This window comes from Diaphorina citri, unplaced genomic scaffold, assembly GCF_000475195.1.
Source record: "Diaphorina citri unplaced genomic scaffold, Diaci psyllid genome assembly version 1.1 scaffold434, whole genome shotgun sequence".
NCBI lineage: Eukaryota > Metazoa > Arthropoda > Insecta > Hemiptera > Psyllidae > Diaphorina > Diaphorina citri.
In genome coordinates, this window is record NW_007377869.1 from 101034 (window position 1) to 114256 (window position 13223).

Genomic DNA, 13223 nt, shown 5'->3' on the forward strand with positions numbered 1-13223 from the left:
AGGAGAACAGCTAACCGTAACCAGCCTAGCTAGCTTTCAGTTTTCAAAGGGTTCTCTCTGCTTTAAAGAACTAGCACAAGTCCTCACAATGCAATGGTTGACTAGGATTCAGGACAAACCAAAACATGGCTAGAGACCATCACCTGGTGTACCAAAAGAAAAAAAATATCCTTTCTTTATTCTGCCCTCACCATTCAGCTAGAGCTGAAGCCACTACAACAAGAACAACACTCATAATACCGCCACTGGTCGCTACTGCATCACAGTAGTTAACTACCTACTTGATTGCCCTCACGAGGCTGAGTGCCCCCCCGAATTCCCAGTACTCAAGTATAGAGTCGAAAAAACTTCGACCCTGCCGGGAATCGAACTCAAGACCTCTAGTGTACAAGCCCAGAATAATACCATAATACCAACTAGGCCACAGTTGTGGATTGTGGGAGTACCATCTCTTTGAGTTTCAACTACCTATAAGTAGTACAGTAAGTGGGAGTCTAAAATCTCTTCTAATTTCAACTATAGTATAGTACCGAATCTCAACCAATTGTCTGGCTGTCTGGCTAGGGGACATTAAACAGAGAGAAGACTAGCGTCTGGCTGTGGGACTATAAACAGGGAGGAGAACAGCTAACCCTAACCAGCCTAGCAAGCTGGCAGTTCTTCAAAGGGTTCTCTCTGCTTTTAAAGACCAAGCACAAGTCCTCACGATGGTTGACTGCGGTTCAGGACGAGCCAGCCATATTAACATGGCTAGAGCTAGAGACCATCACCCCAGTGTATAGCAGATACAAAAAGACATCTTTTCTTTATTCTGCTATCGCCATTCGGCGAAAGCTAAAGCCGCTACAACAACAACAGCAGATATTGGAAAGGAGCTAAACCAAAGTAACTGGCGAAATGGTCATCTGATAATATATATGTATTTTTGTTAAACAATTAAAAAAAAAACGAGTGTTTTTCTTTCAACCTCAACATAAAGAAACAATTTTAATAACGTCTGCACTAGAGGAAGGAAAGAAATAAACTAGATCGCGCTCTCTTGGCCGCGTCCAGTGTGACCACTCAGAACGCGGCGGCCTGCAGCCTGCGGCCAGGCCGCGGGCCGCGTTCTGTGTGACCGGTCCTTAAAGCGTCAAGATAGACCTTGGTTCTGTAGCTATAGATTTAGATTTTTTTCGTTATCAACTTCATTACAGTCTTCAAGCATTCTCTGAGGTTAACAAACACTTTAACATGATTGTGGATCCGGGCATTAGATCGTTATCAACTTCATTACAGTCTTCAAGCATTCTCTGAGGTTAACAAACACTTTAACATGATTGTGGATCCGGGCATTAGAAGACTCAAAACTCAGATTATATCACCGTAAGTAGAGGCGTTCAGTGAAGTAGGTAATACCTACTTGAAAAACTATTTTAGGTATGTGACGAAGTATAGGTAAACCTATCTCAAAATGTCCAATATCCAGAACCAAACCGGTATGAAATTATTTTCTACAAGTTGACCCAGAGTTCATCAACCGATATGACACTAACAAAGCGTCAAGATATACTATCACTGGAGATGGAGAGAGCCAACCTAAAGACAATAACCTAACTATGACAAGCTATGCATATTAGAGCTCATAATGCTCATATTGTTTGTTATACGGAGAGGAAAGTGGATGGGATGTCGAACCTATGACAAAACATGAGAAAGATACAAACATTTATACAAAGACAATCGGACAGATGATGATAAGGGTTGGGACATCGAGACGAAAACATCGATGTTCGATACATCGATGTTTTTAAACTTCGATATATCGAGTATCCGATGTATCCTTAATCTACTTCTCACTCGTAAGACTAGAATTCTAATTCAGCATAACCGTAGCCTTGGACTTGGGACTTTTCCATTGATTGAGCTGAGCACGTACTATGACCGCTGCGAAAACCTGACTGGAATGGGTTAAGGAGACATGTACATACCTAGTATACTAAAGCTTTGATGTGATTGATTTCCTCTCCTCTCTACCTGTACTGAAACCTCTTCGGTTCTACTGACACTTTGGCATTCGTGTCTTCACGTGTACGTCCGCTTGAGTCTTAGTGAACACAACAGTAGCATTGTTCATATTGGCTGGCATTCCTCAGTATGTACCACCACTGTCTTGTCTATACCAAGACTCCCTGCATTAGGATGCTTTCTATAGGTTGAGCAAACTGTTTACCCAATACGTTTTAAGTTATTCAAATACCTATCAAAACCGAACACATACTTTAATTTGTGATTGTCCTCCTTATAGCTCATTCATTGATAACATGAGAGTAATGTAAGAGAATAATTATATCCATTGTGTATATTTACTTCGTTTCTTTTTAATGGGTACACATTTTATAAAAGAATTCTTTTTCAAAAGTCAATTTATGTATGTAGCTACATACGTAGGTACCTTTATTTAACATCCGAACATTTATAATACATATTATCTTTTTGGTCCCCATCATTAATAGCGATGTGTAAAGCCTGAGTGAGTTCTATAAAAGAACTACTCTTTTCAGTGAACTACTCCGTCAATGAGTCAGAACCAACTCCCTATAATCCCTAGTGCCTATAGGGAGTTGAAGAGTGAGTTACCATTGAAATACATAGTAGTTTTTTTTTCCTAACTCACTTAGGTATTCTTTACACATTGCTCTTTTCATTTGTTCCATTTTCGCTGACCATTTTCCAGCTCTAAGAAACCTAACTCACTTAGGTATTCTTTACACATTGCTCTTTTCATTTGTTCCATTTTCGCTGACCATTTTCCAGCTCTAAGAAAAAGTTGACTGTTTTCTTCGTCTTTTCATCTGCCTATTCCATATTTGTTCTTCCATCCTTTTTACCTTTAAGCTGCAAGACTTTCTTGATTTTCTTTCACAAACATTATCTTTCCATATGCGTTATATCCTTTTGGTACATTTCTATACTAGAGTATCTACCTATCTCCGAAACTCTCTCTTCTCTTTCCTATATGACTCTCATGTCTACACGATGATCTAAGCTGTAAATATGGATGATAATCACATATTTTGTATGTCCTTGTTTGGGTAGGGGAAATGTCGGATATTGGTTTCTTGTGGTCCATTCTAAGCTGTAAATATGGATGATAATCACATATTTTGTATGTCCTTGTTTGGGTAGGGGAAATGTCGGATATTGGTTTCTTGTGGTCCCTTCAAGGTAATCTTGAAATAGCTCTGTTGCTACACTGTGCTGTAGTTGTAGAAAATAACTTGCTTGAAGTTAAACAACTTAACCAACTAAATACACATTAAATATGTGTTGATACGAACAATGATGAAATAAATGAAGTATGCACCTACTTGATAGTGGGGACAATCTGTATACAGACATTACAGACGTTCTAATGACCACTAGTGAGATTTTACCATAAAATGAAGTATGCACCTACTTGATAGTGGGGACAATCTGTATACAGACATTACAGACGTTCTAGTGACCACTAGTGAGATTTTACCATGACTTACACTCACCCCTGTCCTGTCTATAAAATTACCCCTGTGTTATTGCAATTATTCTGTCTGAAATCAGGTTTAGTGTTTTTGGCAATAAGCAGAATCAAACTCCAACAAAAAGTAGGATAGCTACTCGTACCTACCTGCGTTCAAACGAAACTTATTAGGTAACTTAACAGAGGCGTAGTGAATGTAGTGAGCAAAGTTATGATTTGGATTAACACAATATGCTTGAGTTATGTGGGACAAATAACGAACTTGGAAATGGGATAGAGAGGAAATTGGCCTCAGTGAAAAACGAAGGAGCAATAGATAATAAATAATTCAATGTTTGATGTTTGAAAAGAGGAGCTTGTAAAAATGTTGGAAATTTTGGTCAAAACATTATTTACCTACATGGGTTGATGGGTATTATTAGTGAAATTATTACGAAATAGGTATTCAATATTTATACAAAATACCTGAGTAGTAGGTATCTAGTCGTAATATTACTTACGTGAAAGAAACGCTCCAAGGAAACATTTTCTTGATTTTATCCCGTTGAGCTAACTCCATTCCAATTTCCACTTTTTGATCATCAGCCATTTTGTCCTGATAGCACTTGATGCACTTTTACGAGTGATAACAACTTACAACCGAATTATCAACACACTAAGAACGCAAAAATTACGTAACACGGTAAAATTAATCACGAAAAAAATATGCTACATTAATTTTTAAAAAAATAAGCTATTTTATCTGAGAATGATGAAAAATTAAATTATTTATTGATCAATTTTTACAATACTATTTACGTTTTAATAAGTAAATAATAAAATATATGAAAATTGAAAATCAACCTGATGAGGAAAATCACAACAATATTAATTTTTTAAAACTAAAATATTCTAAACTAAAGATTAAAAAAAAAAATATCAACCAAAAATAATAATGAAGATAAAACTTAATTCTACTTCACTATCCAAAGAATATTTGAATCGAAACGCGGAACTCCAAATGGAATTGGAATCGTAAAATAAAAAGAACTACCTATTTGTTGAATTTACGTAAAACTAAAACTACCTAGGTATAAAAAAAGAAACAGGTTTTTTTACTAAACTACACTTGGATCCATCTCGGATCTCGGATAGCGTTGGGTTTTAGGTAACTCTAGCTAGGGGATTAGGGAGGTTAGCTTTGATTTACCTATAGGTTTAGGTTTGGATTGTGACGTTCTGGTTACTCCTCTGGCATCTGGCTGTCCCACCACTAAACCAACCAAGAGCTACGAGGTCTTCTCTAATGTCTCTTGACTTGAGTTGAGAATAGAGTCTCGTATGTACAATGTACATACCTAATCGGAATCAAACTGACGTTGACTAAAGTTACAAAAACTTTACCACACATCCCTTGTGTGTAGATAATTATGTATTGGTGATGTTGTAATACAAATTTTGGTCAAACCCTGGAGGTACTTTTCAAGAACTCTGTCTTGGTAATAATAGCAAACCCTTGAGAAGAAGGTAACCACTACCGGCGAGGTTAATACTACAGGTATTCTCTACCACCTAACCCCTAGGTACTACTTACACCTTTCCGTAGATAATGCATTTACTTGAGAAGGATAAATAACTGAATATTTGGCATTCGTGTCTTCACGTGTACGTCCGCTTGAGTCTTAGTGAACACAACAGTAGCATTGTTCATATTGGCTGGCATTCCTCTGTAGTAGGTACTTAGATAGGTAAAACGTTGTACTTCAAAGGGAAAGGGGATATAAACAAGGATTTAATGTCTCGGCCTCGATTCGAACCCGAGCCTTTGCACTTACCTATGAGGCAAACACCACTCCTACAAACATAGTCAGTATTCACATTAGGCTGAGCTATGTTAGTGTGGTCAGTGGTCACACCTCTTGGTATAGGTAATATAGGTTAATGCTATGTTAGTGTGGTCAGTGGTCACACCTCTTGGTATAGGTAATAGGTTAATGCTATGTTAGTGTGGGGTCAGTGGTTCTCAATCATCACTCTAATAGCTTAGATCTGGCTATGCATCGAGAGAGCTTTATAGGTGTGGCTGAGAGACTGCTCAAACAGACAGAGGACCAATATAATTGGGAGCAGGAGGAACCCCACGTCCAAATGTAATCTAAATTCTAAGTTACTACTCATAAACTTATTCTATGTTAACTTTTTTTTTCTTCCACCCCCCCCCCCCTTACTCAGTGGTCACACCTCTTGGTATAGGTAATAGGTTAATGCTATGTTAGTGTGGTCAGTGGTCACACCTCTTGGTATAGGTAATAGGTTAATGCTCCACAAGCTCAAAACAATCAAATCATTTTATGATACGGGCCTAAGCAACAAGTAGTAATATGTGAGCAGCTGGAGCTTGACAGCTTGGAGATGCGGAGAGGTGTCTCCTCCTTGACTTTCATCCATGACTACATGAACAACAAAATCGCGCAGTATATTTTGATCTTCTTTGTTTTGTGAGTTGATTTCTTTGGATTTCCCTTGAAAATCCTATTATTTGAGTGAATTGAAAATGGAGAACATTGAAGAGAAGTTGATAGCATTAGTGCAAGTTAAAACTGTTCTGTACGACACCTCTGATACAGACTAGATCCAAAGTTTGATTGTTTTGGTCTTCTCAAACATTGAACACAAGGACAAAAACTCGGCATCTGAATCAGATTCAGAGCTCAACATAATATTTAAAAAAGAATTTGCCATCTTTAAACACAAAAAAAAAAGGTTTTTTAAAATACGTAGGTAACAGGTACCAACACCTACTGCTCATCAATGTGCGCTGTAAACTGTGTCCTGTGTCACACAGTTCCAATTTTCCTAAACTGCACTGCGTGGCTGTGCTGCCTGACTGTGTAACGCAGCTCAATGTGCGCCCTAGCTTAAGGTCCAATCGTCCAATGCTGCCCGCGGTCAATATAATAAAGGTAATAATTAATTATTTACAAAGAACAAAGCTTATCATTGATAATGCTGACTAATCACATAATCAGTTTTAGTGTGCAGCTCAATACAAAAGGACATTTTAACTCTATTTTTTTCTACCTACCTATTTAGGACGTCCTATTTTGAACCAAGTTTTTGTATCGGTAATGTACATAGGTCAGTAGGTATCAATATGTAATTATGTACGTTGCAGTAGATAGGTATGATACATAATTATGTACCTGTATATATTTGTAAAAAATATTAATAAATAAATACCAATAAACAACTTCCATCATGGACACATTTCGTTACCTACAACAAACAAACTGTAACTCACTATAATTTAATTTATTTAAATTTCCTAATACCTAGGTAGGTACTTTATTAAATATTTTTGATTTCATTATAGCCAATGGCTTTCATCCTTCGAATACCTATGTTGTACCGTGGAATCGGTTAGATAGGTAGGTAGGTATTCATTGAAATTGAAAGTGAAATACTGCGGGTCAAAGCATTACCTAACTTGAGAGTAACATTTGTATGAATGCCTTCAGTTAAAATTGCTTATGCAATGTGCCATACAAAAAAAATAGGTACTTACCTATTCTGCAAGTCTGCAATAAAGAGGAAAAATAAAACTAACAAAATCATCTTTTTTCGTGCTTCAAAATAGCTACATGTGAGTATTTTAATATTGTATTTAATGACACCCTTATAATTATTAACTTAAATTAAAAAAAGAACAAACAGTCTGTTGATGAGAAAATAATAAAATCTAACCAAATTTGAGATACCAAACTTGAGATAATATGTACCTAGGTATAACCTAATGAAAAATAACCTTATTATTTACATACAAATATAATATAGGTCAGGCTTGTCCAACCCGCGGCCCGCGAGCTCATTTTTGCGGCCCGCGAAGGCCCGCCTAAAAAAAATGAACGAAAATGAGAAATAACAGTAAATAGGGTAAGTGTACCATTTATTCGCCCACCTAAAAAACGTACCATTTATTGGCCCACCTGCCAACATTTATTTTTCTAATTTTTTTGTTTTTATGACTACAATTTTGGAATACCACTGGTTCGATAGCATTCTTTAAGCCCTTTCTTTTGATGAAATTGGATCTTGAAAAAGTTCGTCCAGTTCAGACTTATGTGGCGTAGACCCACAGGTGGGCCAATAAATGGTACGTTTTTTAGATGGGCGAATAAATGGTACACTTACCCTATACTAAATAAAATAATTAATGTATGAAAATTTTCAAATTTAAAAATTATCCCAGTTTACCTTACAAATTTCAACACTCAACATGCAGGCACAAGTAGGTACACAACGGCTACGCATCGCCGGCGGGGTGGATTTACAAAAAAAAAGAAAAAAAATTCAACGAAAAACATTTTTTTTTCTTGCTTTAACAAAAATAATACCTAGATACCTTTGCAAAATTGCCAATATGATGATTATTATTAAATACTATCTAGCTGCTCCATGATCTACCTATCCTAGAACATTCATTTCAATTAAAAGTATAAGCAGGTACCTACATCAAGAGCCAGAAGAATTTCTTTTTTCATGGTTGGTTACGTCCCACGCAATGTTGCCAAGCGTAGGGCGCATTTCTAAAATTGAATCTCATTATTTTTCCCGCGCACACTTTGGGGACGAATTTCTTAGAGAAGAAATACTTTTTAAAAAAAAAAATCTTCCCGGATTATTTATTATTTTTGACGATCTTTACGAAAAAAAATACATTTGGACAGTTATATTTTTCATGAGAATCATCAATTCCCGACACTACATATGAATCAAGTACCTAAGTATAGTGTTCAGTTAGGAACTTACCTACCTAGATTTCCAACTCGTTGTACGAGTGATTTAGTTTTTGTATTCGAAAATTACTTCTACATATGAATCAAGTAAGTATAGTGTTCAGTTAGGAACTTACCTACCTAGATTTCCAACTCGTAGTACGAGTGATTTAGTTTTTGTATTCGAAAATTACTTCAGTGGCGGTCCTGACAATACTTACCATCATTTTCATTATTAATTTCTTGGAACTTGCAATACATACTTCCTTTACTTCTTCAAAATTCTCTGCTTCCATCTAATGATTCTAATAAATCCGCGGTTGTTGTGGAGGTTTCAAGAGTCTTTCATTGTCAGATATTACAGTGAACTTGCAATACATACTTCCTCAAAATTCTCTGCTTCCATCTAATGATTCTAATAAATCCGCGGTTGTTGTGGAGGTTTCAAGAGTCTTTCATTGTCAGATATTACAGGAGTCTGTTCTGTTTCAGTCAAACGTTCAACATGATAATACCTATCACGGAATTCCACTTATTAGGTACCTACCTAAACTTTCAACTAGGTAGATGTGTAAGGTCTCTTAAGAGTTTAATATAGGGAGATGAGGAATACCTACCTAAATGAGTGATTTAATTCCTGGTATATGTATATTTAATTCATCAGCCCCCATAACCCCAACCCTTAGCTTTGTCTCTAGTCTGAATGGAACCTTGAGTTGGAAATAAATTAGCAAGGTAATCTTGTTTACCTATTCGAGAGAGAAAAAAAAAAATCGGAATCAAACTGACGTTGACTAAAGTTACAAAAACTTTACCACACATCCCTTGTGTGTAGATAATTATGTTTTACAGGAGTCTGTTCTGTTTCAGTCAAACGTTCAACATGATAATATGACGGAATTCCACTTAGGTACCTACCTAAACTTTCAACTAGGTAGATGTGTAAGGTATCTTAAGAGTTTAAGTGATTTAATTCCCGGTATATGTATATTCAATTCATCAGCCCCCATAACCCCAACCCTTAGCTTCGTCTCTAGTCTGAATGGAACCTTGAGTTGGAAATAAATTAGCAAGGTAATCTTGTTTACCTATTCGAGAGAAAAAAAAATCGGAATCAAACTGACGTTGACTAAAGTTACAACAACTTTACCACACATCCCTTGTGTGTAGATAATTATGTATTGGTGATGTTGTAATACAAATTTTGGTCAAACCCTGGAGGTACTTTTCAAGAACTCTGTCTTGGTAATAATAGCAAACCCCTTGAGAAGAAGGTAACCACTACCGGCGAGGTTAATGCTACAGGTATTCTCTACCACCTAACCCCTAGGTACTACTTACACCTTTCCGTAGATAATGCATTTACTTGAGAAGGATAAATAACTGATGAAGGCATAAAAGATTTACAAAAAAACGTAGTAGGTACTTAGATAGGTAAAACGTTGTACTTCAAAGGGAAAAGGGATATAAACAAGGATTTAATGTCTCGGCCTCGATTCGAACCCGAGCCTTTGCACTTACCTATGAGGCAAACACCACTCCTACAAACATAGTCAGTATTCACATTATAGGCTGAGCTAATGTTAGTGTGGTCAGGTCACACCTCTTGGTATAGGTAATAGGTTAATGCTCCACAAGCTCAAAACAATCAAATCATTTTATGATACGGACCTAAGCAACAAGTAGTAATACATAGTCAGTATTCACATTAGGCTGAGCTATGTTAGTGTGGTCAGTGGTCACACCTCTTGGTATAGGTAATAGGTTACCACTCCTACAAACATAGTCAGTATTCACATTATAGGCTGAGCTAATGTTAGTGTGGTCAGGTCACACCTCTTGGTATAGGTAATAGGTATCGTTAACTAAATCTGGACAACCTAATATTTCAAAAATTACAATTCACAAATGTAACATAAATAACAATATAAATAATGTCTGTGATAAGGGACTTTTCAGTCCTATGCGAGCACTATTATTATTATTATTACCTACTCGTATACCTGCCTTACTTCACTTCACCAAACCATCCTTTCAGACTCGGACTAACTTTAAGATCATGGAAATGAATACCTAGTATGTCCTAAGTAAAAACTAATCCTACATGTCGCGAATCACCAGTGTTCGGGAAAATGTTTCATTTTTGAGCCAGTTTTAAAGCGGTCCAGTTTAGGCCAGTTTTAATTTTCAGTAATTCGGTCAGTCTTAAATCATCCAAACCCACGAATCCACGTTTACTTACAATTACGTACGTTAAAAACGTTCCTCTTCCTCTTTTCTTCACACACATACACGCACACCCATCAATCATCCACAATTCCCGACACTACATGTGAATCATTCACACACATATACGCACACCCATCAATCATCCACAATTCCCGACACTACATATGAATCATTCACAACATACACGCACACCCATCAATCATCCACAATTCCCGACACTACATATATGAATCATTCACACACATACACGCACACCCATCAATCATCCACAATTGCCGACACTACATAATATATGAATCATTCACACACATATACGCACACCCATCAATCATCCACAATTCCCGACACTACATATGAATCATTCACAACATCATACACGCACCTGCAACGAACAGGACCTGCTGCTTGTAAATGATGCGGCGATCCAAGTAGCAGAATATTGGAAGAGGAGTATCTGACACGGTGATTAGTCAAAGCGGACACAGAAAGTTAAGTAAGTAAATGTGATTTTAATTCGTTCCCTATACTTATAGGTACCTATAGTTATCTACCTAGAGATACATACTTAAATCTAGAATAATACGAGTTTTATCATTTTCAACTTCAATGTTATAAATGAATTACAGAGTAAGTAATAAAGAAATAATAGCAAAAATCAAATGTAAAGTTCACAACTCGTTTTGTATGGTGTCAGGTGTTAGTTTTATATGAAACACATCCTGGTGTTCTATAGAATATCTATATCTAGGTAACCTGTTTCCATCTCAGATCATAATGTAGCTGGCGGCTAGATACACCAGTTCCCGGTGGTACACACGGGTTAAGCAACATTCAGTGTGGCGTCTTGTAACACGTAAGTAGGTACTGGTCTTTGGTCTTGTAGGAAAACACACAGTTCTGTGCCCACCTTGAGTTCTAAAACGTTCTCTGGAAAATCACCTTGAACTTTAAACTTCGTCCCTTTGTGTCACAGTAAAAATGGTACAACTTTCTCTGGGTTTGCCTCTCGAATTGATGCTCTTGAGAAATGCAAAGAGCGAAGTTCTTTCTACATAGCCCTACTATACCCATCAGAGTAGACATTTTCTTAGCTCTGGAAAATTTTATGATGACTGACATACTGATATAATAAATAGTTAGGTAGATAAACGATCATATCAGAGTAGACATTTTCTTAGCTCTGGAAAATTTTATGATGACTGACATACTGATATAATAAATAGTTAGGTAGATAAACGATGTCTAGTACACCCATCAGAGTAGACATTTTCTTAGCTCTGGAAAATTTTATGATGACTGACATACTGATATAATAAATAGTTAGGTAGATAAACGATGTCTGGCAATTCAAAAAATGATATCCTACAAAATCTCGCCATTTACCAGTTTTATACGTATGCTACTTGTACTCTACAAGCCTATACCTGTTCTTAGTTCTGAGCGATTTCACTTGGTACCTATAATATTGGTCTGAAGATAGTTGCTATGAAATGATTAACTTCTACGCAAACAAAAAATAGCTTTAACTTATCAGTACGTACTAATTACCCTAGTATATTTTATCATCCGATCTGGTAGGTATATTGATAAATAATAATTAATACACACCTAGCAACCTAGTACTTACCTATATGTATATTTCATATTTATAGGTATGTACATTATATGAGATCTATTTACACAAAATGGCCCAACTAGTAAGTACCTAGTAATCTTGTACCTCCTAACATACCTACCTACAGGGTGAATGCTGTGCTCAAAGTCGCCCTCTTCCATTAAATTAAAAATACCTTATACACCAGGTGTGCACAAACTGCGGCCCGCCAGCTCCTTTCGTGCGGCCCGCGAGCTCATTTCGATTTTTAAGAAAAAATCAAAAACAAAAAATGGTGTACCGTGGAATCGGTTAGATAGGTAGGTAGGTATTGATTGAAATTGAAAGTGAAATACCGCGGGTCAAAGCATAACCTAACGTGAGAGTAACATTTGTATGAACGCCTTCAGTTAAAATTGCTTATGCAATGTGCCATACAAAAAAAATAGGTACTTACCTATTCTGCAAGTCTGCAATAAAGAGGAAAAATAAAACTAACAAAATCATCTTTTTTCGTGCTTCAAAATAGCTACATGTGAGTATTTTAATATTGTATTTAATGACACCCTTCTAATTATTAACTTAAATTAAAAAAAGAACAAACAGTCTGTTGATGAGAAAATAATAAAATCTAACCAAATTTGAGATACCAAACTTGAGATAATATGTACCTAGGTATAACCTAATGAAAAATAACCTTATTATTTACATACAAATATAATATAGGTCAGGCTTGTCCAACCCGCGGCCCGCGAGCTCATTTTTGCGGCCCGCGAAGGCCCGCCTAAAAAAAATGAACGAAAATGAGAAATAACAGTAAATAGGGTAAGTGTACCATTTATTCGCCCACCTAAAAAACGTACCATTTATTGGCCCACCTGCCAACATTTATTTTTCTAATTTTTTTGTTTTTATGACTACAATTTTGGAATACCACTGGTTCGATAGCATTCTTTAAGCCCTTTCTTTTGATGAAATTGGATCTTGAAAAAGTTCGTCCAGTTCAGACTTATGTGGCGTAGACCCACAGGTGGGCCAATAAATGGTACGTTTTTTAGATGGGCGAATAAATGGTACACTTACCCTATAATTCAAGTAGTTGTGTTGAAACTTGCAGAATCGATAGTGAAGGAATACAAAGTATTTC